The sequence below is a fragment of the Somniosus microcephalus genome, chromosome 3 (genome assembly GCF_052327205.1).
Source record: "Somniosus microcephalus isolate GS21.2 chromosome 3, FLI_Smic_1.0, whole genome shotgun sequence".
Lineage (NCBI taxonomy): Eukaryota > Metazoa > Chordata > Chondrichthyes > Squaliformes > Somniosidae > Somniosus > Somniosus microcephalus.
Genome location: NC_140989.1, coordinates 11,273,586 through 11,301,368, shown reverse-complemented (window position 1 = coordinate 11,301,368; position 27,783 = coordinate 11,273,586). Strand labels below are relative to the sequence as shown.

Below are 27,783 nucleotides of genomic sequence, written 5' to 3'. Positions count from 1 at the left end.
GCCATATATATGCGTCAAAACCAGTGAGTGGACTGCATGGGGGCGATGTTCTGTCGCCAGAGGAGGCAGGTTTGGAGGCGGGAAAGGCGGGAAAATCAGATTCAATGAGGTCAGGTTCCGAACCCGCCTCCGCGGGATTCTGCCCGTGCCGGTTTTGGAGGTTGGGAAACGCTCCCGCCTCCAGCTGGCCATAGCGATACTTGTCATCATTAAATGCTCGTTAAGAGTCTCTCTAAGCCTAGTTTGAGAGGCCCTCGTGATTTTTCGATGATTTCAGTGTGACACCTCCTAAACCATGCCAGGTAAACCTGGTGGGTTGACTCGTGGGTGGCCTCCACACAGCTGCAGATCTAACAAGACATCGTTTATTGCAGCAAAGATTACTTGCAGGTGCCAGACCTTGGCATTAAAAGGTCTCTGAGCACTTTTAGAAGACCTTCCAAAGTCGGAGGTGCTGCAGGTTGAATCAATCAACTGTGGGACCTCCTTGGAAGACTCTCTCCCCGTTTGTAATGAGCACTTCCCCAAAGGAGGCATCTGCAAGCAGCATGGGAAGCATTTGTTTTCTTTCTGCATGGACCTCAGATGAGGATGAAGAGGAGGAGGAGGCTGAGGAGGAGGATCTGGAGGAGGAGGAGGAGCAGGAGCTGGTCAGTGCGCCGCTGTATCGACCAGCGGCAGTGGCAGCACGCGATCACATGGCTGCCTGGGATGCAAAGGATGAACTTATCCTGGCCAGATTTGCATAGGTTGCCCAAGTTGGCACATGTCCTTGGCTCCATCCTAGGACATCATTGACAATGGACATGACTCTCTGGCTTCCTTTCACTCAGGCCACCAACCTGACAACGCAAGTGTGGCGGAGCCCGCAATGTGGAGCTGCCTAAGGCGAAAGAACAGATGCCATAACGCCAACATTTTGACTTCAAATCATTTTAATGCTTTCCAACAGGGATGGCATTTCATCAATAGACATAAACAGTCTCCCAATCTGCACAGGTCTGGAGGTTGTCCCTTGTCAGCTGTACCCACAGAGGTATCTTTGGCAGGCCTCTTCCTCCCAGATGAGTGGAAGAGCACCTCCCTGCTAGCTGTCACCCCCTCAAACAACTTTTGCAGTGCCTCATCTGAAAGCCTCGGGGAGGTCCTTGACTTGGACTTGGACATAGTGGTTTCTCAAAATATGCTGCAGGTGGTGCAGCATAGGCAGAAATTCTGTGGAATGAGCCAAGGGAGCAAGAAGCCTTAAAATCAGGCTGGAAAAGTGCTGTCAACAGAGGCGAGTTTCAGTCCCAAAACACTAATTGAGCGAGGGCATCCCACACCTCTGAAATCAAGTGGCCAATCAGGGGAAAACTGCAAATTTTTGAAAACTATGTGCTCGATTTTGCCAGGCCCGAGGAGGCGGGATTGGAGGCGTGTGAGGTGGTAAAATCGCAAAACATGGTGGGCTGGCCCGATCCCGCCTCCATCCCGCCTCCCAAATGCGTGTTTTCTGACGCCACTTCCGGATAGGCCCTTAAGGCCATTAACAACCACTTAATTGCCTCTATAATCCCATTTTGAGAGGCCTTTCTGATTTTACCACTTTTCCCACGTCCTGCACGTCTCCTCTGGAGGTAATCCTGGCGGCCTCACAAGTGGACTGCTTACTAACAGCTGCAGCTCCACCATTAAAAAGAAGTTTTCACCAATGATCGTTTGCAGGTGGCAGAACTTTGTTGTCTCAGGTCTGGGAGAACTTTTAGCAGGCATACCCATTGTTGTGGAAGTTTGGAGCCTGACACCCATCTCCAGTGTGACCGCCTGGGAAACCCCTCTCGCCACCTTGACTGAGCGCCTCCTCAACTGAGGCATATACCAGAAGCATGGGAACCATTTATTTCCTTTCCTCCTGGACATCAGATTCGGACGAAGACCAGCCGCGGCAGCAGCAGAACCAGGAACAACAGCACCACCAACAGCAGGAGCAACAACAGGCGCGCCAAGCTGCTGCTCACTCACCTGAAGCTGCACAGGCCAGAAGGCGCCAGCGTGCGACCACATTGCTGCCCGGGATGCAAGGGACGCACTCACCTTGGCCAGGTTTGCTTAGCCTGCGCAATCAAACACTTTTGACTCACACCTTCTTGTCAGAGCATCAACAATGCCCAAGAACCTGTGGATTCCTATCACTTTGACCACTATACTGACCTAAGCCCTCAATGTAGAAGTCCCATTAGCGAAATGACACACGCCACAACTGCAACAGTTTGCCACCAGAATTTTTTATGACAATAAGCAACTGATGGCTTTTCAAAATTAAACACAACATTATACCCAAGTGACTACCCTTGTGACTACTTGTGCATTATCTTCCTCTTACGCATGCCCCTACATGGTGCTTCCCCTGTGGCTTCAGCAGATGTGGAGGCCCCTTGCTTACTTTCTTGCTGCTCCTGCCTCGACACCTTTGGCTGGCGTCTATTATGTCCGTGAATGATTGAGACACGGACAGCAGGAGTTGAACAAAACAAGTCTTTACTGATTGAAGTTAATATGGAAACTGAAAACACAGAGGCTCACTAGCGCCTTTTATACAGGGGTGGTCACTGCCGGTACTGCAGTCTGAGACCAGTTATTCTCTTAAAGGTACATACACAACAGCGTCCTCTGTGGTTGCGAAGCTGTGAGGGCTCGGCAACAATCTGCTGCTCCTGCGGCTGTGCAGAGGTTGAGATGCTGCTCTCAGTTGGGTGGGGGTTCTGCTGGGGCTCTGACTGAGGGCTCTGCAGTGGCATGGTCGTGTGAGCGCTTGGAGAGGAGCCCCCACTTCCTTGGTGTCTGCCACCAACATCGCTCTCATGGGCCAGCCCCACTTCAGAGCTAGCAAGTGGCTGGACAGCAACTTGCTGCACTGCAGGGGGGCCATGAGGATCTGTTTCTGTGCTGGAAGTCCTACTCCAGAGGACTTCCATGAAGGTCTGGTTTCTCTGCTCAATAGCTGACCATCGCTCCTCAAGAGATGTCAGTCTATTCTGAACAATGACCATGTTTTCACGATCCTGGCGACTAAGCTCCTCCATGGACATAGCCATCCTCTCCTCTATGGTAGCCATCCTTTCCACGGAGGTTGCCATACATTCCGTGGTGATGCGTTCATGCGCCAACGCCTCCACAAAGGCTCTGCTCATGTTAGCGAGGGACTCCTCCATTCACTCCACACTTGCAGCGACCCTGGAGACAAAACCTGCCAGAGACTCCTGCACCTGTTCCTGGAGTTCCAGCACCGCTCTTCTTCTGGATGGACCTGGAGGCACAGGGTCGACATGCAGCCGAGCCGAGCTGGCAGAGTCCTGCGCCCTCCGATGAGGACTCTCCACTGCTGTCCCTAACTCCACCATCTGCTGATGCTCACTTGTGAGCTGTGATACACCAGGTGACAACACTACTCTATCTCGCGATGGTCCCACCGAGGTGTGAGTGTCTGCGCTAGTGCTGGGTATGCTGAATTCTGCTAACGCTACGCCTTCAAAGGTTGCAGCTTTCTCTGAGGAGTCTTGAAGCTCAGGCTGTTCCTCCTGGACAGTGGGAACGGGGGCTGTCGATGGTCCTGTGGGGGAGTAAAGGAAAGAGTTGGAGATGTGAGGTAAAGTTTGCATGCATATTGAATTGTGCAGATGATCATAAGTCAATCTGTAGAGCTTCAGAATCTTTCTCAGTTACTCATGCAATGTCAATGAGAGAGATGCCAACCTATTCTGTCACCAGCTTGCTGTGATGCACCCATCTGTCCGTCCCCCACTTGCGCATCCTGCTCCACTCCCACAATCTCCAGGGCTGCCTCCTCCGCAGTGTTGAGCTGGGCTACTGAGGGTGGCCCTCCTCCTGTTCTCGCCCTCTTCCTCTTATTGTGGGCTCTCTTTTCCTGCAATGAGGGACACAAGTGGAGTTTGAGTAAGGGTGCAGGGATGTCAGTGTCAAGTGGGATGTGGAGGAAGAGGTTGGCAAAGCTGAGTGCTGGTGAGGAGAGGCGATGGGGATCAGATTGAGGGTGATGGGAAAGTCATACTCACTTTTCCTTACCCATTCCCTCTCTCTCTATGTTCACATTCACTTAGCAATTTGACTATGCAGCCCGCACACTCCCTATTGCTGTGATGCTATGACAATAACTTACAACACACAGAGAGGGCCCTTGGTCTTGGCACCTCACTCCATCTTTGTCTCCCTCTAAGCATCTATGCTATGGAATCTCTACACTCACTCCTTCATTTTCACTCAAACTCCACTTGTGTCACTCATTGGGACCCTCGCGAGATAGAGTAGTGTTGTCACCTGGTGTATCACAGCTCACAAGTGAGCATCAGCAGATTGTGGAGACAGGGACAGCAGTGGAGAGTCCTCGTCGGAGGGCGCAGGACTCTGCCAGCTCGGCTCGGCTGCATGTCGACCCTCTGCCTCTGGGTCCATCCAGAGGAAGAGCGGTGCTGGAACTCCAGGAACAGGTGCAGGAGTCTCTGGCAGGTTTTGTCTCTAGGGTAACTGCGAGTGTGAAGCGAATGGAGGAGTCCCTAGCTAACATGAGCAGAGCCTTTGTGGAGGCGTTGGCGCATGAACGCAGCACCACGGAAAGGATGGCAACCTCCGTGGAAGGCTGGCTATGGCCATGGAGGCAGTAAGTCGCTGGAGTGAGGAAAACATGGTGAGTGTTCAGAATAGAATGACATCTCTGGAGGAGCGATGGTCAGCTATTGAACAGAGAAACCAGACCTTCATGGAAGTCCTTCTGAGTAGGACTTCCAGTGCAGATACGGGTCCCCATGGCCCCCCTGATGTGCAGCAAGGTGCTCTGAAGCCATTTGCAAGTGCTGAGGGGGACCTGACCCATGAGAGCGAAGTTGGTGGCAGACGTTAAGGAAGTGGGGGCTCCTCTCCAAGTGCTCACACTTCCATGCCACTGCAGAGCCCTCGGTCAGAGCCCCATCAGAGTCCACACCCAACTGAGGTAGGCGTCTCAACCACTGCACAGCTGCAGGAGCAGCAGACTGTTGATGAGCCCTCATAGGCTCACAACCCCAGAGGACGCCCGCCAAAGGTGTCGAGACAGGAGCAGCAAGAAAGTGAGCAAGGGGCCTCCACATCTGCTGAAGCCACAGGGGAAGCACCACGTAGGAGCACGCGTAAAAGAAAGATAATGCACAAGTAGTCACAAGGGTAGTCACTTGGGTATAATGTGTTTATTTTTAACATGCCATCAGTTGCATATTGTCATAAAAAATACTGATGGGAAACTGTTGCAGTTGTGGCGTCTGTCATTTCGCTAATGGGACTTCCACATTGAGGGCTTCGGATGACTTGCAATTGTCAGTATGGTGGTCAGAGTGATATGAATCCGTAGGCTCTTGGCAATTGTCGATGGTCTGACAAGAAGCAGCGAGGCAAAAGTGTTTGAATGTGCAGGCTAAGCAAATCTGGCCAAGTGCATCCCTTGCATCCTGGGCAGCAATGTGGTCGCGCGCTGGCGCCTTCTGGCCTGTGCAGCTTCAGGTGGGCGAGCAGCAGCTTGGCGCTCCTGTTGTTGTTGCTGCTGTTGGTGCTGCTGTTGTTCATGGTTCTGCTGCTGCCACAGCTGGTCTTCGTCTGAATCTGATGTCCAGGAGGAACGGAAATAAATGATTCCCATGCTTCTGGTATATGCCTCAGTTGAGGAAGCGCTCAGTCAAGGTGGGGAGAGGGGTTTCCCAGGAGGTCACACTGGAGATGGGTGTCAGGCTCCAAACTTCCAGGACAATGAACAGGCCTGTTAAAAGTTCCCCCAGACCTGAGACAACAAAGTTCTGCCACCTGCAAATGAAGATTGCTGAAAACTCCTTTTTAATGGTGGAGCTGCAGCTGTTAGTAAGCAATCCACTTGTGAGGCCGCCAGGATTCGCTGGCGTGTTCCAGAGGAGACGTGCAGGACGTGGGAAAAGTGATAAAATCAGAAAGGCCTCTCAAAATGGGATTATAGAGGCAATTAAGTGGTTGTTAAGGGCCTTAAGGGCCTATCCCGCCTCTTGGAGGCGGGATGGAGACGAGGTCAGAAAACTCGCATGTGGGAAATTTGCTCGGAGGCAGGATGGAGGCGGGATCGGACCCGCCCGCCAGTTTTTGTGATTTTACCACCTCACACGCCTCCAATCCCGCCTCCTCGGGCCTGGTAAAATCGAGCCCCTAAGGTGTTAGATTGAGAGTGCTGTGGGACACGGGCTTGACCTAACCTATGCTGGAAGTATATCCACATTCCAGCACTTTTAGTTCAGTTACAAAAGCACTGTTAGCAGCATTGGTGATTTACAAATGACTGAAGCAGAAAGAGAGGATTGAAGGGGCAAGATTCATTTTCTGGGGGACATGTCCCCTTTCAAAACATTTGGATTTTGACTTATTGCATTTTGGAACCTGTTGTAGTTTGCTTGTGAACCTTAGGGCTGGATTTTATCAATGAAGGCGTGTAGGAGGCGGGACTCCCACTTTTGGGGTTGTAGTCCCGCCTCCATCGAGTTGTGGCCAACCCACTTGATTTTCCCTTGATTGACCTTTTTGAGCCCGCCCAGCGAGCTCAGCAGGCCAATTAAGGGCCACCCAGCAACAGGTGACGTTACACATTGATATTTCATCTGTCAGGACTTTTTGACAGATGAACTATCAGCGTTGACAGCTCTTTGAAGCTGTCAAACACTGACAATCTGTATTCCAAGTTAATTCCTTCCTCTCAGGATGATTTAGAGATCTCTCTAGAACAGAAAGCTGAATGCTGCAACTTTTGACAGATTGCGGCCATTCTGCTTTCTGTGCCGGTGAGATGAGGGACTCCCGAGGCCTGAAGGAAGGAAGGCTGTAAAGGTAAGTAAAACTTCTTTAAACACTTTACACACACCAAACACACTTACCTCTGCACTCATGCACCCATCACTCACCTGAACACCGACATCTCGACCCCTCCAAGCCCTTCAGCCCGACGGTCCACCTCGCTAACTTGGCGTGGTTTGGAGCCGTCGGGAATCCCACACTTCAGGAATAAAAATAGGGATTAGGTTAAAAACTGCTTGTTAACTACCTGTTAACAGGCAGTTAATTGGCACTAATCCCCTTCCCGCCTCGGGGAGGTGGGTCCCAGCGCAGGTACCCACCTCCTGGGAAACGGGCATGGAGGTGGGTTGCGGGCAGGATGGGTTCGTGCCCCCCGATTTCGCAATTTTAACCCCCCACACACCTCCAATCCTGCCTCAACGGCCCAATGAAATTCGAGCCCTTAGTATATATTTTTAATTTAGTATAAAATATCATCATTCTAGCCCCACTCCCTATTTTATTTCCAAACCTTGGAACTCGACACCGACAGTGAAAATAATTGACTTTTCTTGTAAAACGCAGGCAAGCTGGATATAGGACTGGATTTTTACTTGGAGGCGGGGTGGGTGGGAGCGGGGGTTGGTAAGAGGTCGGGAAACCTGAAAGAACGGGTTCCCCTCAGGCCCTGCAGAATTTAACTGCGGGACCTGAATAATAATTTTATTTTTCCGTTTCCGGGTCGCAGCCAGCCAGATCGGAGGACCTCGTGGGGGGGTTGGAGGATCTCGTGGGGGAGGTGGAGGGAGATCGGAAAGGTCAGTGGTGTTGGCGAGGCAGGTACACGGGATCCAGCAGGCTAGTGGAAAGGCACTTACCTCCTGGATCCAGCGGTCCTCACCTCCCTTTACCTGTCGGGCTTCTCGAGGCCTGGGAAACCCGGCCTGCCAGTGTTAAATTTGAAATGGCAGATTATACGCGGCCTCATTATAATATTTAAATTGCCAACCCGCCTTCTGGGAGTGGGTTGGATTCAGGATTTTAACACTTTAACCTTTAACCCGACTGCCCCAAACGCGCCTGTTTTGCGGGGTTAAAATTCCCCCATAGTGCATGTTCCATTCAATACTGATCTGCATGAGTAATCAGTGAAACTTTTCCTGTTACAGGTTCAAGTGACAAAATCAAGAAATTCAACTTGCCGCGAGAGTGCATCAGATATTATTTTCGCTCCAGGAATTGCTTTGTATTTGATTGCCCTGGACGTAAAGATGTACTGAGCAGAATAGAAACAGCTGATGACAAAGAGCTGGACCCAGATTTTGTCAAAAGCTGCAACATATTCTGCGAGTTTATTTACACAAAGGCAGAGAAGAAAACAATTCCTGGTTTTGGGGACAAAATGGTCACTGGAGCAAGTAAGTGCCTTTGAATTATGTACTCACACACAGGTGAACTGAGACCATCAAAACCCACCAACAGCTTCAGAAAAGCTGGCCGCTGAAAAGCAGCGCTGAATATGGAGCATATAACATGTGAAGACGTGGGTTGATTTTTGAGTTTTGTGCGACTGACTGGTGTGCTTGATGTGGCTGCAGTTTGGAGGCCCTGGCCTCATTAACAATGGGCGTCAAGCTGCAGGGCAATCATTGAAAAAAAAACTAAAGTGCAAGAAAGTGTTGTTTGTAGGAATGGGCCTGGGAGCTGCATGTTGTGTGCGCTGGTAAAAGAAAGATTTGCATTGATATAGCGCCTTTCACCACCTCAGGACGTACAAATCGCATACAGCCAATTAAATACTTTTTAAAGTATAGTCACTGTTGAAATGTAGGAAACACAGCAGCCAATTTGCGCACAGCAAGCTCCCACAAATGGTAAGTGATAATGACCAGAGAATCTGTTTAATGATGTTGGTTGATAAGTAAATATTGGAATATTTTTATTAGAATATTGATTTCAGTTTTTTTTTAAATCGGTAGATAAAAGGCTGGCACCAGAAAAGATGAACATGAAGCTGCTGGATTGTCATAAAAACCCAACTGGTTCACTAATGTCCGTTATGGACAGAAACCTGCCATTGTTACCCGGTCTGGTCTATAGGTGACTCCAATCCCACACCAACGGGATTGACTCTTAACTGCCTAACAAGCCATTCAGTTACCAGGATAGCTAGAACTGGGCAATCAATGCTGGCCTTGCCATAAGAACATAAGAAATAGGAGCAGGAGTCGGCCATTCGGCCCCTCAAGCCTGCTCCGCCATTTAATGAGATCATGGCTGATCTGATCTTGGGCTCAGCTCCATTTCCCTGCTCACTCCCCATAACCCTTGACTCCCTTATCGTTCAAGAATCTGTCAATCTCCACCTTAAATATATTCAATGACCAGCCTCCACAGCTCTCTGGGACAGAGAATTCCACAGATTCACGACCCTCTGAGAGAAGAAATTCCTCCTCATCTCCGTTTTAAATGGGCGACCCCTTATTCTGAAACGATGCCCCCTAGTTGCCAGTGACAACAACATGCCAAGAATTATAAAAAGCTTAACGATTGCCTTGTTTAAATTTATCATTAGCTCTTTGTTCTCATTCTCTGTGCCTCTATTTATAAACCCAAATGAGACTGGTCTTTATGACTTTATCTGCCTCCACTCACAAATGTTATTTTTGCACTCCTCAGTTTCTCTCATCAGCGTCTTTCCATTGAATTTATGCCCCCTGATTTATGTATTTCCTCCAAAATACATGCCCTTAATATATTCTTCATGCTAAATTGTATCTGCTTATGTCTACACATTCCACTAAACTATCTACATCCTGCTAAAACCTTTTACCGCCCTCACTGTTTGCCATACCTCGACTACTGTGTCATCAGCAAATTTAATTTCTTGTGCTTCGTACAAACAAGTCTGAATCATCTCTATGTATTGAAAATTGAACCCAGCACTGACCCCGTGGTAAATCACCTGCATCTCTTCTTCAATCCAATCAACACACTATCTTTAGTTTCGTATGCATTAACCAACTTTCTATTCCTGTTGTTATATTTCCTCCAATTTTTGTAACAACCTTCTTGTGAGACAGTGTATCGAATGCCTTTTCAAAGTTCATATACAGTGTGACATGAATCAGTCATTCATGAAAGAAAACTTAGGAAATAATACTGAGCGGCCTGCGGGTGGCGCTGTCCAGGGAGAGTATAAATACTCGGGCACGGGCCCAGCTTGTGCAGGACATTCTTAACAGGAACTAGTGAAGGACACAACTAGACCTGCATGTTGTAAAACAGTTGATTAAAGCTTTGTTTAACGCTTAGACCAAGTGCCTAGTAGTTTTCTTATGTCACAGTACATCTACTGTGTTCCTTAATCTATCCAGTCAGTCACTGCTTCCTAGCACAATTTGTATAACTAAGGAAGATTGCAGAATTGTGGTCAGAGCCGCTGCTTTCACTTTTTGTAAAAATTGTTCTTAGGATGTGCGCAACACTGACAAGGCCACAGTTATTGCCCGCGTTGCCCTGAGAAGGTGTTGGTGGGCCTGCTCCATGGACTGCTGCAGTCCTCGTGGTAATGGTTCTTCCTCAATGGTGTTATCCAGCGAAGTACAGGATATTGACGCAGCAACTATGATGTACGTACAAGTCAGGATGGTGCGTGACTTGGCTGGGAACTTGGGGGTGATGGTATTCTGATGTCACTGCTGCTCTTGTCCTTCTTGATGGTCTCAAGGGAGGGAGGTGCTGCTGAAGTTACCTTGATGAATTGTTGCAGTGCATCCTGTAGATTGTATATACAACAACAACTTGCAGTTATAAAGCACCTGTAATGTGGCAAAACATCCCAAGGTGCTTCACAGGCGCGTTATCAGACAGAAATTTGACACTGATCCACATAGAGATATTAGGGCAGGAAGAGGGAGGTTGTAAAGGACTGTCTTAGAGGAGGAAAGAGAGCGTTAGAGAGGCAGAGAGGTTTAGGGAGGGAATTCCAGAGCTTAGGGCCTAGACAGCTGAAGGCACGGCCACCAATGGCGAGGCAAAGTAAATCAGGATGCACAAGAGGCCAGAATTGGGGGAGCACAGAGATCACAGAGGATTGAAGGCCTGGAGGAGGTTACAGAGACATGGAAGGATTTGAACCAAAGAATGCCATTTTTAAATTCGAGGGGTAGCTGCAGCAGGAGCCAATGTAGGTCAGCGAACACAGAGGTGATGGGTGAACTGGACTTGGTGCGTGTTAGGATATGGGCAGCAGAGTTTTGGATGAGCTGGTTGGAAATAAAAAAATCCCAGCTTCTCCAGTCTCTTCATCCCTGGTACCATTCTAGTAAATCTCCCCTGCACCCTCTCCAAGGCCTTAATATCCTCTCTAAAGTGTGGTGCCCAGATTGGACACAATACAGATCAGGCCTAACCAGTGATAACTTCCTTGCTTTTGTATTCTATGCCTCTATAGTCTGAGCATTCGTGAGAACTACTCAACTTGGGCTTCGGCCTTCTGTCACTGCGACATCTACTGCAGATGCCGATGATGTTGCCACTTGCTACATGGTGTACTTCAGTTCCATTAGTGGCCATGCATGAGTGTACACATATGAATAGTGGAGATATCCAGTCACCTTCAGACCTTGCAGGGCACAATGCTCGATTCCAAATCATTGTATAAGATGCTGCTGCTCGGCTGCCAGCATTCTTTTGCATGCAGGGCTGTGAGATCCTTATCTCCAGCCTCGATAAGGAAGGAGACGAGCTGGATTGCTGGCCAGCAGATTCCTGCTCCTCCAGCGCCACCATTTTAAAAAATTTGTTTATGGGATGTGGGCATCGCTGGCAAGGCCAGCATTTATTGCCCATCCCTAGTTGCCCTTGAGAAGGTGGTGGTGAGCCGCCTTCTTGAACCACTGCAATCCTGTGAGGTGAAGATGCTCCCACAGTGCTGTTAGGGAGGGAGTTCCAGGATTTTGACCCAGCGACGATGAAGGATTGACGATATATTTCCAAGTCAGGATGGTGTGTGACTTGGAGGGGAACCTGGAGGTGGTGGTGTTCCCATGCACCTGCTGCCCTTGTCCTTCTAGATGGAAGAGGTCACAGGTTTGGGAGGTGCTGCCGAAGAAGCCTTGGTAAGTTGCTGCAATGCACCTTGTAGATGGTACACACTGCAGCCACGGTACGCCAGTGGTGGAGGGAGTGAATGTTTAAGGTGGTCGATGGGGTGCCAATCAAGCGGGCTGCATTGTCCTGGATGGTGTCGAGCTTCTTGAGTGTTGTTGGAGCTCCACTCATCCAGGCAAGTGGAGAGTATTGCATCACACTCCATCCTTGTGCCTTGTAGATGGTGGAAAGGCTTTGGGGAGTCAGGAGGTGAGACACTCGCCGCAGAATACCTAGCCTCTGACCTGCTCTTGTTGCCACAGTATTTATGTGGCTGGTCCAGTTAAGTTTCTGGTCAATGGTGTCGCCTAGGATGTTGATGGTGGGGGATTCGGCGATTGTAATGCCATTGAATGTCAAGCGGCGGCGGTTAGATTCTCGATTGTTGGCACTTGTGCGGCGCGAATGTTACCTGCCACTTATCAGCCCAAGCCTGAATGTTGTCAAGATCTTGTTGCATGCGGGCATGGACTGCTTCATTATCTGAGGAGTTGTGAATGGTGCTGAACACTGTGCAGTCATCAGCGAACATCCCCATTTCTGACCTTATGTTGGAGAGAAGGTCATTGAAGCAGCTGAAGATGGCTGGGCCTAGGATGCTCCCAGGAGGTGGGTTGTGCATTTAAATATTATAATGAGGCCGGTGTGCCTCAGATTTAACCACCATTTCAAATTTAACTGTGGTTGGTCAGGTTTCTCAGGCCTCAGGAAACCCGTCAGCTAAAGTAAGGCAAGAGCGGCTGGACCCCTCCAGCCCCGAGCTTTCATACCCCCCCACCCTGATCCTCCCGCCACCCTGATCCCCACCCCCCTCCTCCACCTCGATCCCCCGCCACCCCGATCCTCCCCACCCCCGCCACCCTGATCCTCACCCCCTCCTCCACCCCTATCCCCCCCACCCCCCACCACCCGGATCCTCCCCCACCCCCACCACCCCGATCCTCACCCCCCTCCTGACAAGGCTGAGAAATAAAGCCAGCAAGTGTAAATTTAAGGAAATGGAGGAAAGGCTTGTGGACCAGCTGATATGGGGGTCAGCGCATATAGAGGTACAAAAAGCCCTGATAGGAAAAGAAAAGCTCAGATTAACAGAGGCTATAGATACTGCGAGAACTCATGGAGCCATGAAGCAGCAAATGAAAACGCTGATTTCTCAAACGGCTGACATGCGGACGGCTTCTGAGACAGACAACAGAGTGGATGCAGTGAGAGAAAAGTACAACACACAAAGACATGCACATGACAACGGGGGAAACGTGCAGAAATTGTGGAAGACCGCACGATTACACAGACAAGAGGAAATGTCCAGCATATGGAACAAGCTGCAATGCATGTGGCAAACTAAACCACTGGGAAAAGAGGTGTAGCATGAAGAAAGGAGGAACATACATCAAAAACAAAGGCGGACAGCAGAACCAGACAAAGAAATACAATATCCATGCCATGGATTAGCAGGATGATGATGATGATCACGACAATGCACTAAACATCGAAACCATAAAGATACAGCTTCACGAGATGTCCAGAGCGCAAAATACTCCGAGGAGAGAATTGCACACCATCATCCAAATCAAAAAAAAAGTCAAAGGTCGGCCCACAACCATCAACTTAAAGTTAAAGCTGGACACGGGCTCAGAGCAACATTCTCCCATTGAGACTGTACCAGCAGATCTTTCCCGAAAACCTGAGAGAAGATGGCTACCCGAAAAATGGTTGTTTAAAGGCAAGTAATGTCACGCTGACAGCATACGGGGGGAGTGAGGTTAAACAACTCGGAATAACCTTTATCAAAGGGACACATAAAAGAAAGAACATCAACTGCATGTTCTATGTCACCGACACGGAGGGACCAGCGATCCTGGGATTAAACAACTGCGAGAAGTTGAGATTGATCTCAGTGCATCACGAGCTGACAGAAATGTCACTGAAGATAGACAGCAATGCCCCACTAGAAAACCGCCCACAAATCAAGAGTAAAAAAGGCTTGATAGACATGTATCCGGAATGTTTCGATGATACAGTGGGATGTTTCGGAGACTTCCAATACCACATCACCATCGATCCAGCGGTAAAGCCCGTTATCCATGCTCCACGAAAAGTACCCATCGAGCTGAAGACAAAGCTTGAAAGCGAGCTAAAGGAGATGGAAGAAAAGGGAGTGAGCGTAAAGGTCACTGAACCCACAGACTGGATAAACTCAATTGTGGTACGAGAAAAGCCAAACGGGCGTCTCAGAATATGTTTGGACCCCAAAGATCTAAACCAGGTGATAAAGAGGGTCCACTATTCCACCCCAACGCTAGAGGAGATTACACCATCACTGGCAGGAGCCAAGGTTTTCTCAAAACTAGATGCCAGAAATGGATATTGGAACGTGAAGTTGGATGAGGAATCAACAACACTGACAACATTCAACACACCATTTGGGCATTACAAATTCCTGAGGCTACCATTCAGGTTAAAGGTCAGTCAAGATATCTTTCAACAGAAAGTAGACGAGACATACAGAGGCTGTGAAGGAGCTATAGGAATAGCTGATGATATTCAGATCTATGGAGCAGATGAAAGAGACCATGACATGCAACTACATGAGGCCATGGAGCGTACCAGAAAGGCTGGCATCAAGTTAAATGCAGATAAGTGCATAGTTAATGTCAAGGAATGCTAATTCTTCGGTATGATTTATACACCAGAGGGAGTCAAGCCAAATCCAGAGAAGATTGCGGCGATTGTTGAAATGAAACCACCCAAAGACAAGAAAGAGCTGAGGAGTTACCTCGGCTTGGTCCAATACATGAGTTCTTTCATCCCACACATGTCGGAACATACAACAAATCTCAGCGAGCTATTGAAAGAAGACGCCGAATACCAGTGGTCTGAATCACATGAAAGGAATTTCAAACAACTTAAAGAACTATTGTGCAAAGAAACAAGTCTGTCATATTATAACAGAAGAAAACCAGTCACTGCAATTAGACGCTTCTACCAAAGGACTAGGGGCAGCTCTGGCGCAGGAAGGAAAGCCGATAGCTTTCGCATCAAAGGCCTTGATGTCAGCCGAGACAAGATACGCCAACATAGAAAGAGAACTATTAGCAGTAGTGTACGGATGCGAGAAATTCCATACATACCTGTATAGCAGGCGATTTACAATAGAGAGTGACCATCGTCCACTAGAACAGATCTATAAGAAGAATCTGTGCAAAGCGCCTGCAAGACTGCAAAGACTACTTCTAAGGCTCCAAAGCTATGGCTTCACGCTTAAATATAAGCCAGGAAAGGAAATGGTGCTAACAGATGCGTTGTATCGATTGTCACCATATGAGAAACACGAGGTGGAGGGCCTAACAGTAAAAATCCACCACCTAGTGAATGTTACCCCTACAAAGCTCAGTCAAATCAGAGATGAGACTAGTAAAGATGAGGAATTGCAACTACTCACACAACAAGTAATACAGGGGTAGCTGGAGAGAATCCAGCAGGTACAGGCGACAATTCGTCAATACTGGACGATTAAAAACGATATTGCAGTAGAAGACGGTATTCTCCTTGCTGGATCGAGAATCATCGTGCCAAAGACGATGCAGACACAACTTCTCCATCTCATACATGAAGGCCACATGGGAATGGAGAAATGCAAGCTGAGAGCCAGATCAGCTGTATACTGGATAGGCATGTACAAAAATATCGAACAGATGGTCTCTGCATGTGGTATATGCCAGAAATACAGAAATGCACAACAGAAAGAGGAGATGATACCTAGTGAAATATCGTCAAGGTCATGGCACACTGTTGGGGCAGATCTCTTCATGTGCAATCAAGAATGGTATCTCATAGTGGCAGATTACTATTCCAAGTTTCCTTTTGTGAGAAGGATGAAAGACTTGAGAGCCACAACCACCACCAGAATTGCAAAGAGCTTGTTTGCTAAACAAGGAATCCCGGAAAAGGTAATCTGTGACAATGGAACCCAGTTCACATCGAGTGAATTCAGAGCTCTGGCAGAAAAGTATGGGTTCAAAATAGTAACCTCATCCCCACATTTCCCAAGGGGACACGGGTTCATCGAAAGACAGATCCAGACTGTCAAGAGAACTCTCATCAAAAGTAGTGAGATGGGGGAAGACCAAGACCTTGCCCTCCTATCACTCAGATCAACACCACTGAAAGCAGACATGAAATCACCTGCGGAATTGCTGAATGGGAGGAAGTTTAAGATTACACTACCAGCAAAAATACATCCTCCCCAGGACCAGGAGGACTTCAGACAAAAGCTGGCAGAAGCACAAATCGTAGGAAGCAAACATTACGATAAACATGCAAAGACGCTACCAGAATTGCTGAATGGACAATCAGTGCATGTGCAAGACCCGGTGTTGAAAACCTGGAATCCAGCCAAGGTCATTGGAAAAGCTGATACTCCAAGATCCTACTTCGTAGAGACTGAACCTGGTAACCAATACAGACGGAACAGACTCCACATCAGACCTTCACCTGAACTGGATAAGCAGCAGACAACATCAGCAACATTGACAACACCAGCTACCACAAGCAGTACAACACCAGAAACAAGTGCTACAAATCAAACAACCATGAGCATGCACACTCCAACTCCAAAGGCAACAGCAACAACAACGAGAGTGGAACACACCAAAACACCGCAGAGAGGAATGGTCACCACCAAATCCACAAGATGGAGGGACAACATCCAACCACCTGAGCGATATCGCGAATAAAAAAAGAAAACTCACAATTCTTTGTAGTTGATAATGATAGTTTAGATATAATATTTGTTAAATTAAATTGTTAAATTTCATGTTTTAGTTTTTTGAGAAAGAGGGATGTTACATTGTTATAGTATCACATTGTTAAATGGAACTACTTTGGTATGGAACTACTTTGATTAGTGTATTTATATTGCTATGTGGCACACTGTGCATGGGCAGTACACAGTGCAAGGTCGGACATCTTGTATCACTCCGCACCATGCGGCAGCACAGCAACAAAGCAAGAGTACAGCTAAGTAAAAACAGTAACTAAAATGAGCTAAAAGTGTCTGTATTATTTATCGTATAAGAACACAAGGAGGCACAACAGAGGTGTTTAAAATCATGAGGGGTCTGGCCAGTGTAGATAGAGAGAAACTGTCCCCATTGGCTGAATAAAGCCAAGGATCCCTTTTGCCTTTTTCACTGCTTTCTCAACTTGTCCTGCTACCTTCAGAGATTTGTGTTCATACACCCCCAGGTCTCTCTGTTCCTGCACCCCCTTTAAAATTGCGCCATTCAGTTTATACTGCCCCCTCTCATTCTTCCTATCAAAATGAATCACTTCACACTTCCCTGCTTCAAATTTCATCTGTCCATTTCACCAGGCTGTCAATGTCCTCCTGAAGTCAGTTACGATCCGCCTCACTGTTCACTGCATTTCCGAGTTCTGATGAAAGGTCATCGATCTGAAAGGTTAACCCTACCTTTCTCTCTAGATAAACGTCGCCTGAACCTGCTGAGTGTTTCCCGCATTTACAGTTTGTAATTCAGATTTCCAGCATCTCAAGGACATTGCTTTTTGTTTAAAGTTATAAATGACTTGTTTTTATTGGTTTCTCTAGTGTTTGCGCATCTCCTGAATACATATGTTGACACGCTCAGTAGTGGAAAGTTTACATTTCTTGACCAAGCCTTTCAGTCATTGGCTGAATCACAGAATGAGAAAGCAGTGGGAGAAGCTGTCCAACGCTATGAAGAGCTGATGAAACAGCAGGTGAAACTCCCAACGGAAACTGCCAAGGAGCTGAATGAGATTCATGAGAAATGTAACAAAGAATCATTTGACATTTTCCTAAAACGTGCTTTAGGGGAAAGAGAGAAACACAAAGACAAGCTGCAGGTCTGTATATCAGCTGAACAAATGTACTTTATCAACTTTACTATATACGGAGAAAACGGTCTGCGGTAAAATCATAATCACTGTTCCAACTACATATCCTTTATGTTTTGTGCACTGAAGCATGTTCAATCTGACTAACTTCTCTTCTCTTTATTATGCAGGATACCATTAAGAGAATCTTTGATGATTATTGTCAAAGAAATGAAAAGGAATCTGAGAATAAATGCAACGACCTTTTGAAGGAACTATTTAAGGAACTGGATAATAAACTCAAAATAAACAGCTATGCAAAGCCTGGTGGATACATTGAGTATATAACAGAGTGAAATAATGCTGAAAGCACCTATTGTTTGACGCCACGAAAAGGAGTAAAGGTAATTTTAAAAATACAGCATGGCTATTCAGACATAAAAACCAAAGGGCCGATTTTAACCCCTTCCGCCCGGTGGGAACACTTCAGGCGGGTTGGGAAGATGGCGGATGGGCTTTGCGTCGATGAATAGAAAAGCAGAATATTTATTAAAAGGTGAGAGACTAGTTAATGTTGGTATTCAGGGGGATTTGGGTGTCCTTGTACATGAATCACAAAGTTAACATGCAGGTACAGCAAGCAATTAGGAAGGTAAATGCTATATTAGCCTTTATTTCCCACATTACAACTGTGACAACACTGCAAAAGTACTTCATTGGCTGTAAAGCACTTTGAGATGTCTGGTGGTCGTGAAAGGCGCTATAGAAATTCAAGCCTTTCTTATTCTTTCAAAGGGGTTGGACTGCAAAAGTAAGGAAGTCTTGCTGCAATTATATGGGGCTTTATGAGACCACACCTGGAGTACTGTGTACGTCTTGGTCTCCTTACCCAAGGAAGGAGATACTTGTCTTAGAGAGGCTACACCAAAGGTTCATAGATTGATTCCTGGGGTGAGAGTGCTGCCTTTGAGGAGAGATTGAGTAGAATGGGCCTATATTCACTGGAGTTTAGAAGAATAAGGTGACTTCATTGAAACGTATAGAATTATTAGAAGGGTTGAGAGGCTGTTTCCCCTGGCTGGAGAGTATAGTACCAGGAGTCACAGTCTCAGCATAAGGGGTCGGCGATTTAGTACTGAGATGAGGAGAAATTTCTTCACACAGAGGGTGGTGAATCTTTGGAATTCTCTACCCCAGAGGGCTGTGGATGCTCAGTCATTGAGTATATTCAAGGCTGAGATCGATAGATTTTTGGACATTAAGCGAATCAAGGGATACAGGGATAGGGCAGAAAAGTGGAGATGATGTAGAAGATCAACCATGATCGGAGGCAGCGGACCTGAGCGGGAGCAAGAGCGGAGGCTGAGTAAATAAAGAGAGTGGCACAGGGAGGCCCGAGAGCAGAGGCAGCGGACCTGAGCGGGAGCAAGAGCGAAGGCACCGTGCAAAAATAGGGCATTAATAGTAGAGGATTTCAACATCCCTAATATTAACTGGGATAAAATTAGTGTGAAAGTTATAGAGGGAGCAGAATTCTTAAAATGCATTCAGGAGAACTTTTTAAGCCAATACGTAGCAAGCCCAACAAGAGAAGGGGCGGTTCTGGACCTAGTTTTAGGGAATGAAGCTGGGCAGGTGGAAAGGGCATCAGTGGGAGAGCATATTGGTGCTAGTGATCATAATTCAGTTAGATTTAGCGTAGTTATGGAAAAGGACAAGGACAGACCAGGAATAAAAATTCTCAATTGCGTTAAAGCTCATTTTACTAAGCTGAGACTAGAGGCATTCAAGGAGGAGATAGTGAGGGTTCAGAGCAAGTATGTTCCCTTAAAGAAAAAGGGTGGGACTAACAAATCTAGTGCTCCCTGGATGTCAAGGGGCATAGAGGGTAGGGTTATGAAAAAGAGGGAAGCTTATGACATATACTGAGGACTCAATACTGTAGAAAGCCGAGAAGAGTACAGAAAGTGCAGGGGGGAAATTAAAAAGGAAATTAGAAAGAAAAGTGTGGGCATGAAAATATATTGGCAATTAAAATCAAGGAAAACCCAAAGATGTTTTATAAATACATTAAGAACAAGAGGAAAACTAAAGTAAAAGTAGGGCCTATTAGGGACCATAAAGGTAACCTGTGTGTGGAGGCGGAAGACATGGGTATGGTTCTTAATGAATATTTTGCGTCTGTTTTCACAAAAGAGAGGGGTGATGCAGACATTGCAATCAGGGAGGAGGATTGTGAAATATTAGATGAAATAAACATAGTGAAAGAGGAAGTATTAAGGGGCTTAGCAACTTTGAAAGTTGATAAATCCCCAGGCCCGGATGAAATGTATCCCAGGCTGTTAAGTGAAGCAAAAGAGGAAATAGCAGAGGCTCTGACCATCATTTTTCAATCCTCTCTGGCTACAGGTGTGGTGCTGGAGGACAGGAGGACTGCTAATGTGGTACCGTTGTTTAAAAAGGGAGAAAGGGATAGACCGAGTAATTACAGGCCAGTCAGCCTAACCTCGAGGGTGGGAAAATTATTGGAAAGAATTCTGAGGGACAGGATAAATCTTCATTTAGAAAGACACGGATTAATCAGAGACAGTCAGCATGGATTTGTTAAGGGAAGGTCGTGTCTGACTAACTTGATTGAATTTTTTGAGGAGGTAACAAGGAGGGTCGATGAGGGTAGTGCATTTGATGTAATCTATATGGATTTTAGCAAGGCTTTAGATAAGGTCCCACATGGCAGACTGGTCATGAAAGTAAAAGCTCATGGGATCCAAGGCAAAGTGGCAAGTTGGATCCAAAATTGGATCCGAAATTGGCTCAGAGGCAGGAAACAAAGGGTAATGGTCGAAGGGTGTTTTTGTGACCGGAAGGCTGTTTCCAGTGGGGTTCCGCAGGGCTCAGTACTGGGTCCTTTGCTTTTTGTGGTATATATCAATGCTTTGGGCTTGAATGTTGGAAGTATGATTAAGAAGTTTGCAGATGATACAAAAATTAATCTGTGTGGTTGATAATGAAGAAGAAAGCTGCAGAAAGATATCCATGGGTCCTGGTCAGGTTGGCAGAACCAAATAGCAAATGGAATTCAATCTGGAGAAATGTGAGGTAATGCATTTGGGGAGGGCTAACAAGGAAAGGGAATACACTATAAATGGTAGGACACTGAGAAGTGCAGAAGATCAGAGGGACCTTGGAGTGCATGTCCACATATTCCTGAAGGTAGCAGGACAGGTAGATAAGGTGGTTAAGAAGGCATACGGGATACTTGCCTTTATTAGCCGAGGCATAGAATATAAGAGCAGGGAGGTTATGCTTGAACTGTATAAAACACTAGATTGTCTCCTCTACATTGGGGAGACCAAACGCAGATTGGGCGACCGCTTTGCGGAACACCTCTGTTCAGTCCGTAAGGGCGACCCTGAGCTTCCGGTCGCCTGTCACTTTAATTCCCCGCTTCACTCCCACTCTGATCTCTCTGTCCTCGGCCTATTACATTGTTCCAATGTAGCTCAGCATAAGCTCGAGGAACAGCACCTCATCTTTCGATTAGGCACTTTAAAGCCTTCTGGCCTCAACATTGAGTTCAACAATTTCAAACTATAACCCCTGCCCCCATTTTACATGCTGTATGATTTTGCCATTCCCATTTGCAACATTTTATCTTTCCTGCCTCTTAGAAAAGCACAGTATATTCCTTCAATTCCTTCCTCCCCTCCTGTCTCTGCACCTGCTTAACATCTGTTACATCTCCAGCTTTTCCAGTTCTGATGAAGGGTCCCAGACCTGAAACGTTAACTCTGTTTCTCTCTCCATGGATGTTGCCTGGCCTGCTGAGTTTTTCCAGCGTTTTCTGTTGTTATTTTGTATAAAACACTAGTTAGGCCGCAGCTAGAGTACTGCGTGCAGTTCTGGTCACCACTTTACAGGAAGGATGTGATTGCACTAGAGGGGTTGCAGAGGAGATTTACGAGGATGTTGCCTGGGCTGGGGAATTTTAGCTATGAGGAAAGATTGGATAGGCTGGGGTTGTTTTCTTTGGAACAGAGGAGGCTGAGGGGAGATTTATTTGAGGTGTATAAAATTATGAGGGACCGAGATAGAGTGGATAGGAAGGACCTATTTCCCTTAGCAGAGGGGTCAATAACCAGGGGGCAGAGATTTAAAGTAATTGGTCGGAGGTTTAGAGGGGATTTGAGGAGAAATTTCTTCACCCAGAGGGTGGTGGGGGTCTGGAACTCACTGCCTGAAAGGGTGGTAGAGGCAGAAACCCTCACCACATTTAAAAAGTACTTGGATATTCACTTGAAGTGCTGTAACCTACAGAGCTACGGACCAAGAGCTGGAAAGTGGGATTAGGCTGGATCGCTCTTTGTCGGCCGGCATGGACACGATGGGCCGAATGGCCTCCTTCTGTGCCGTAAATTTCTATGATTCTATGATCTTATTAAATGGCGGAACAGGCTTGATGGGCCATATGGGCTACTCCTGCTCCTATTTCTTATGTTCTTATTACCACTGAGTGGTTTGCTAGGTCAGTTTAGAGGGCACGTAAAAGGCAACCACGTTGGTGTGGGACTGGACTCACCTATAGGCCAGACTGGGTAAGGACAGCAGGTTTACTACTACAACTACTTGCATTGATACAGTGCGCTTAACATGGGACGGGGCTTCACGAGCGTTACAAAAATCAAAATTGGACACCGAGCCACATAAGGAGATATTAGGACAAGTGACCAAAGGCTTGGTCAAAGAGATAGATTTTAAGGAACGTCTTAAAGGAGGAAAGAGAGTAGAGAGGTGGAGAGGTTTAAGGAAGGATTTCCAGAGCTCAGGGCCCAGGCAACTGAAGGCACGGCCGCCAAGATTGGAGCAATTAAAATCGGGGATGCTCAAGAGGCCAGAATTGGAGGACGCAGAGATCTCGGAGGGTTGTGGGGCTTGAGGAGGTTAGAGAGATGGGGAGGGGGGAGGCCATAGAGGGATTTGAAAAGAAGGAGGAGAATATTAAAATCGAGGCGTTGCTGGACCAAGAGCCAGTGTAGGTCAGCGAGGACAGGGGTGATGGGTGAACTGGGCTTGGTGCGAGTTAGGACACGGGCAGCAGAGTTTTGGGATGAGCTGAAGTTTATGGTGGGTGGAAAATGGGAGGCTGGGCAGGAGAGCGTTGGAATAGTCAAGTCGAGAGGTAACAAAGGCATGAATGAGGGTTTCAACAGCAGATGAGCTGAGGCGGGGCAGAGACGGGCGATGCTTCAGAGTTGGGAATAGGCGGTCTTAGTGATGGAGCGGATGTGATCAGAAACTCATCTCGGGGTCAAATACGATGCCAAGGTTTCAAACGGTCTGGTTCAGCTTCTTACAGTTGCCAGGGAGAGGGATGGAGTTGGTGGCTGGGGAATGGAGATTGCGACGGGGACCAAAGACAATGGCTTCAGCCTTCCCATATTTAGTTGGAGAAAATTTCTGTACATCCAGTACTGGCTGTCAGACAAGAAGTGTGACAAATCATAGACAGTGGAGGGTTCGGAAGAGCTGGTGATGAGGTAGAGCTGGTTGTCATCAGCGTACATGTGGAACCTGATGTTGTGTTTTGGATGAAGTCGCTGAAGGAACATGGGAACATAGGAACAAGAGTAGACCATTGAGCACCTTGAGCTTGTTCTGTCATTCAATGAGATAATGGCTGATCTGCGACCTAACTCCATGTACCCGCCTTTGCCCCATATCCCTTAATACCTTTAGTGAGCAAAAACATAGAAACATAGAAGATAGGAGCAGGAGTAGGCCCTTCGAGCCTGCTCCGCCATTCAATGAAATCATGGCTGATCATCCAAATTCAGTACCCTGTCCCTGCCTTCTCCCCATATCCCTTGATCCCTTTAGCCTCAAGAAATATATCCAACTCTTTCGTGAATATATTTAATGAACTGGGCTCCACCGCCCTCTGTGGCAGAGAATTCCACAGGTTCACCAGTCTCTGGGTGAAGAAATTCCTCCTCATTTCAGTCCTAAATGGCTTACCCCTTATCCTTAGACTATGACCCCTGGTTCTGGACTCCCCGGCCATCATAAACATCCTTCCTGCATCTAGTCTGTCCAGGCCTGACAGAATGTTATAAGTTTCGATGAGATCCCCTCTCAATCTTCTAAACTCCAGTGAGTATAAGCCCAATCGACACAATCTCTCCTCATACGTCATTCCTGCCATCCCAGGTATCAGCCTGGTGAATCTTCATTGCACTCCTTCCATGGCAAGAACGTCCTTCCTCAGGTCAGGCGACCAAAACTGCACACAATACTCAAGGTGTGGTCTCACCAAGGCCCTGTACAACTGTAGCAAGGTCCTTGCCCACCAAGGGTTCGTATCAGGAAATCTCAGGCGCACTCTCTGTGAATTTCCATTAATGGAAGGAAAACCATGAGGAATGTGCTGCAATTTTCCAATCTGCACTCCCAGGAGTGGAAAATCAACCCTCCCTTATTATAAATCATTGAGACAATAAAGGTCTCATACCACAACCACAATGACCATTGTGTTCAATATTCAATCCCTCTCCCCAGAGACGCGGTCCTCAACATTTGGAATATTACATTTGCTACATTCTGCCTGAACCATTACAGGTGGACATGTCGCACTGGACCCTCAGGGGCTGTGCATCTCCACTGGACCAACAAGGGATATGAGTATAATTCCCACACGCGAGACCTGTGTTGCTGCAAAAAACACAAATAGTCTTTTGAAGTAACTGTTAATATTATTGTTAATATTTTATATCTGTTGTTCACTCAATAGGCAAAGGAAATTCTGACAGCATTTCTAGAGCTGAAGATGACTGAATCGGAATGCATTTGAATGATGGATCAGAGTCTCACGGATCAGGAGAGGAGAAAGGAAGGCAAGTCGCTTTCTGTAATCGCTAAAATCTTGAATTACATTGGCCAGGAAATTCCTCCGAAGGTAGGCAGGGATAGGGGCAGGCAACATTACTGAGGTGGAAGTCAGCACTCCTGGTGATGGATAGGATGTGGCCTAGAGCGGGGATACAATCAGTGGCAAAGGAGCAAGGTTTGTGGCGGGGCAGAAGAGAATGGTTTTAGTTTTCCCAATGTTGAGCTGGAGGAAATCAAGACTCATCCAAAACTGGATGTCCGACAAACAGAGGGAAAAATATGAAAATACAGACAGGCAGTATCGCTGGATTGACATAAATCACAAAGGAAAAAGAGGAGGTTATAGATGGCCAAGATGATATTGGGAAGACGTATTGAAGAAATTTAAACTTTTTATAGCAACAAAGAAGGTGTGAATAGATAATGCAGTGAGAGACTCACCTGAAGAAAAGATGAGAAAAATGGAGACAATGTAAACACAGAAAGTTGCAGACCAGGTCTAAAACTAAAACAGAGAGAAGTCCGAGCGGGAATGGGAGGGAGAGTTTAAGCAGCAAAGCGTGGGTGGGGAGGAATTAACGTGGTAAGGCTTGGGGAGGAGTTAAGTTGAAGTGAGGAAGTACGGGGCGGGGGTCTCACCTTTGTGACTCCAGTACCCCACTAACGTGCTTGTCTATTAACAGCCCTTTGACATGGCCTAGCAAGCCAATGGGTCGTAGTAAGCCATTGCAAACCACTAGCACCTCAGCAGGGCAACTAAGGATGGGCAATAAATGCTGGCCTTGCCAGCGACGCCCACATCCCAAGACTGAATTAGATTTAAAGGGACAAAAATTCGGTCGCGCCCCCTTTGGGGCGCTAACTTCGCCGGGGGGCTACTTTTAGTACGGCAGAGGGGGCAGGGGCCATCCAGATAAAAATCCAAATGCTGGAGACAAGTTTAAAGAAATAAGCTTTGCATATGAAGCTTTATCAAATCCAAAGAAACAGGAATTTTCTCATCTTTAGTACGGGACGGCAGAGGGGGCCAGCAAAACAAATGGCCACTCAGCACCTCCCCTTTAATTATCGCCGCATGTACGCCCCCTGACCCTGTCGGACACAGCATCTGGCGGTAAGTCGGGGGCGCGACCGAAGTTTGCGGCCGGGGCGCGAGCGGGGCGCTGCGCATGGCGATGACATCACCACCAGAGGCGCCGCGGGGCGCTACCAGCTACCGCCACTGCTAACGTCCCGCTGAATATCGCGGGAGGAGTTAGCGGCATTGCGCCTGGGCGCTAGTTGCTTTGCGCCCCCTTAGGGCACTAACAGCAAAGATTTAAATAAGTTGTAATTAATTATAACAATGTCATTAAAATACTCAGGGCTAGATTTTCAGTTGCTTGCGCCAGCAGTTAGCGCCTTAAGAGAAGTGATTTTCGGGCGCTATGCATGTAGCGCCCGGGCGCAGCGCAGTTTGCGCCCCGCCCCAAATTAAGTTGCCCGTTAGCGCCGGCGCAAAGTTTAGCGGCCGCCCGGATGCGCGCGCAGAAAATGACGTCACATCCTCGTGCAACGCCCTTTGGCCGCCCCGAATCCAAACTTCAGTCGGACCGCCCCATTGTGCGGCTGGCGTCCAGAGCGTTTGTAAAATGGAACGCAACACACCCTGGGGAGCGCAAATTAAAGGGCACTCCTCCTGCACTATAAAAGGCACTCTGCATGTGTTGTGTGGAAGGATCCAGTGTGTTGTTGTGAACGGTGTATTTCTGTTTCCGGCCGCCGCCGCCACCGCCGCCACCACCGCCACCACCACCACCACCACCACCACCACCTCCTCCTCCTGTTTTCCCCCCAGACTCTGCCTTTGAAAAAAACACATGCACCTTTCCCCTTTAAGAGCTCACTGGCACCAGAGTGTCTGCCGTGCGCTGCACCCGAGCTCGGGTGTTGCGCTCTGCACCGCCGGCGTAGCGCCTAAAGATAGTAGTGGAACGCCTCTTTTAGCGCTCCACCAACCTCTTAGGGCGAAGCCACTGAATTTCCGGCAACGGGGCGCTACTTTGGGGCGGGCGCTAACTTCGGGCGGGCGCTAAGGTTAGCGCCCCAAAACTGTCTATACTGAAAATCTAGCCCTCAGTGATTAACATTTCTAATTTTTGCAGCTGAAAAAGATAGACAGGCCTTTATGGAGTTACAAATGGCTGCAATCAAACAACAGGGGCAAATGATGAAAGAAGTCGTGGAATGTATGGCACGAAGCAACGCAGAAAATATTAAACAATTCCAGGAAATGATAAGGATGGAGAGAGAAGCGAACAACAAAAAAGCGGAGAGAATTGAAGCAGCACAACGTCAAGAGGCGGAAAGACTGAAAGCAGAAAATTCTAAAAGTCCCTGTGTTGTATGCTGAAGAAACAAGGGGTGGGCAAAGTAAGCAAAACTTACTGAACTGTAAAATTAGTCTACGGATTAATATTTCATTAGAAAATTATATTCAATAAAGGAAATATCTGTAATAGAAAGTCAGGATGCTAGAACATTTTCTCTCCAATCACTTTCTAGTTTCTTGCTCTGAGTGCACTCCCTTATCTCGCACAAAGGGACCACGTCTGTTAACTGAGCATTGTAGGAGTGGCGTCGGCCTAAACTGCGGATTTCAGCTTCACAGTAATTGTCAATCACAAGGCCAAAGATATCCTTCTAACCTGACGAGACAATGCCAAACTTTACCCATTATGAGCATCAGTAACATGAGCTGCTGCATAGGCTTTGTATTTGGTTGATTGTAAAGCAGTTTGAGACGTCCCGAGGTCGTGAAAGGTGCTATATAAATGCAAATCTTTCTTTTCCTTTTTGTTCTACTGTGCAAAAGGCCAGGCAGCCCTGCCACTGCTGACTGAGAGCATGTGATGTGAAACTGGCCACCAGATCTCAGATTGCTGGACCACCAGATCTCAGATTGCTGGACCACCAGATCTCACATTGCTGGACCACCAGATCTCACATTGCTGGACCACCAGATCTCACATTGCTGGACCACCAGATCTCACATTGCTGGACCACCAGATCTCACATTGCTGGACCACCAGA

At 47.4% G+C, this 27,783-nt stretch overlaps 1 pseudogene across 1 annotated transcript in view; it reads left to right on the top strand.

Moving 5' to 3' along the window:
- LOC147120853 (guanylate-binding protein 1-like) overlaps positions 1 to 27,551 on the top strand; it is a 64,281-nt pseudogene extending 36,730 nt beyond the window's left edge. Inside the window, exons 5-11 of the transcript XR_015075319.1 lie at positions 7,983 to 8,227; positions 10,288 to 10,464; positions 16,867 to 16,990; positions 17,579 to 17,856; positions 18,018 to 18,230; positions 24,614 to 24,716; positions 26,856 to 27,551. The product of XR_015075319.1 is annotated as a guanylate-binding protein 1-like (transcript). The remainder of the gene's footprint in view (positions 1 to 7,982; positions 8,228 to 10,287; positions 10,465 to 16,866; positions 16,991 to 17,578; positions 17,857 to 18,017; positions 18,231 to 24,613; positions 24,717 to 26,855) is intronic.
- Positions 27,552 to 27,783: the final 232 nt, after the last annotated feature.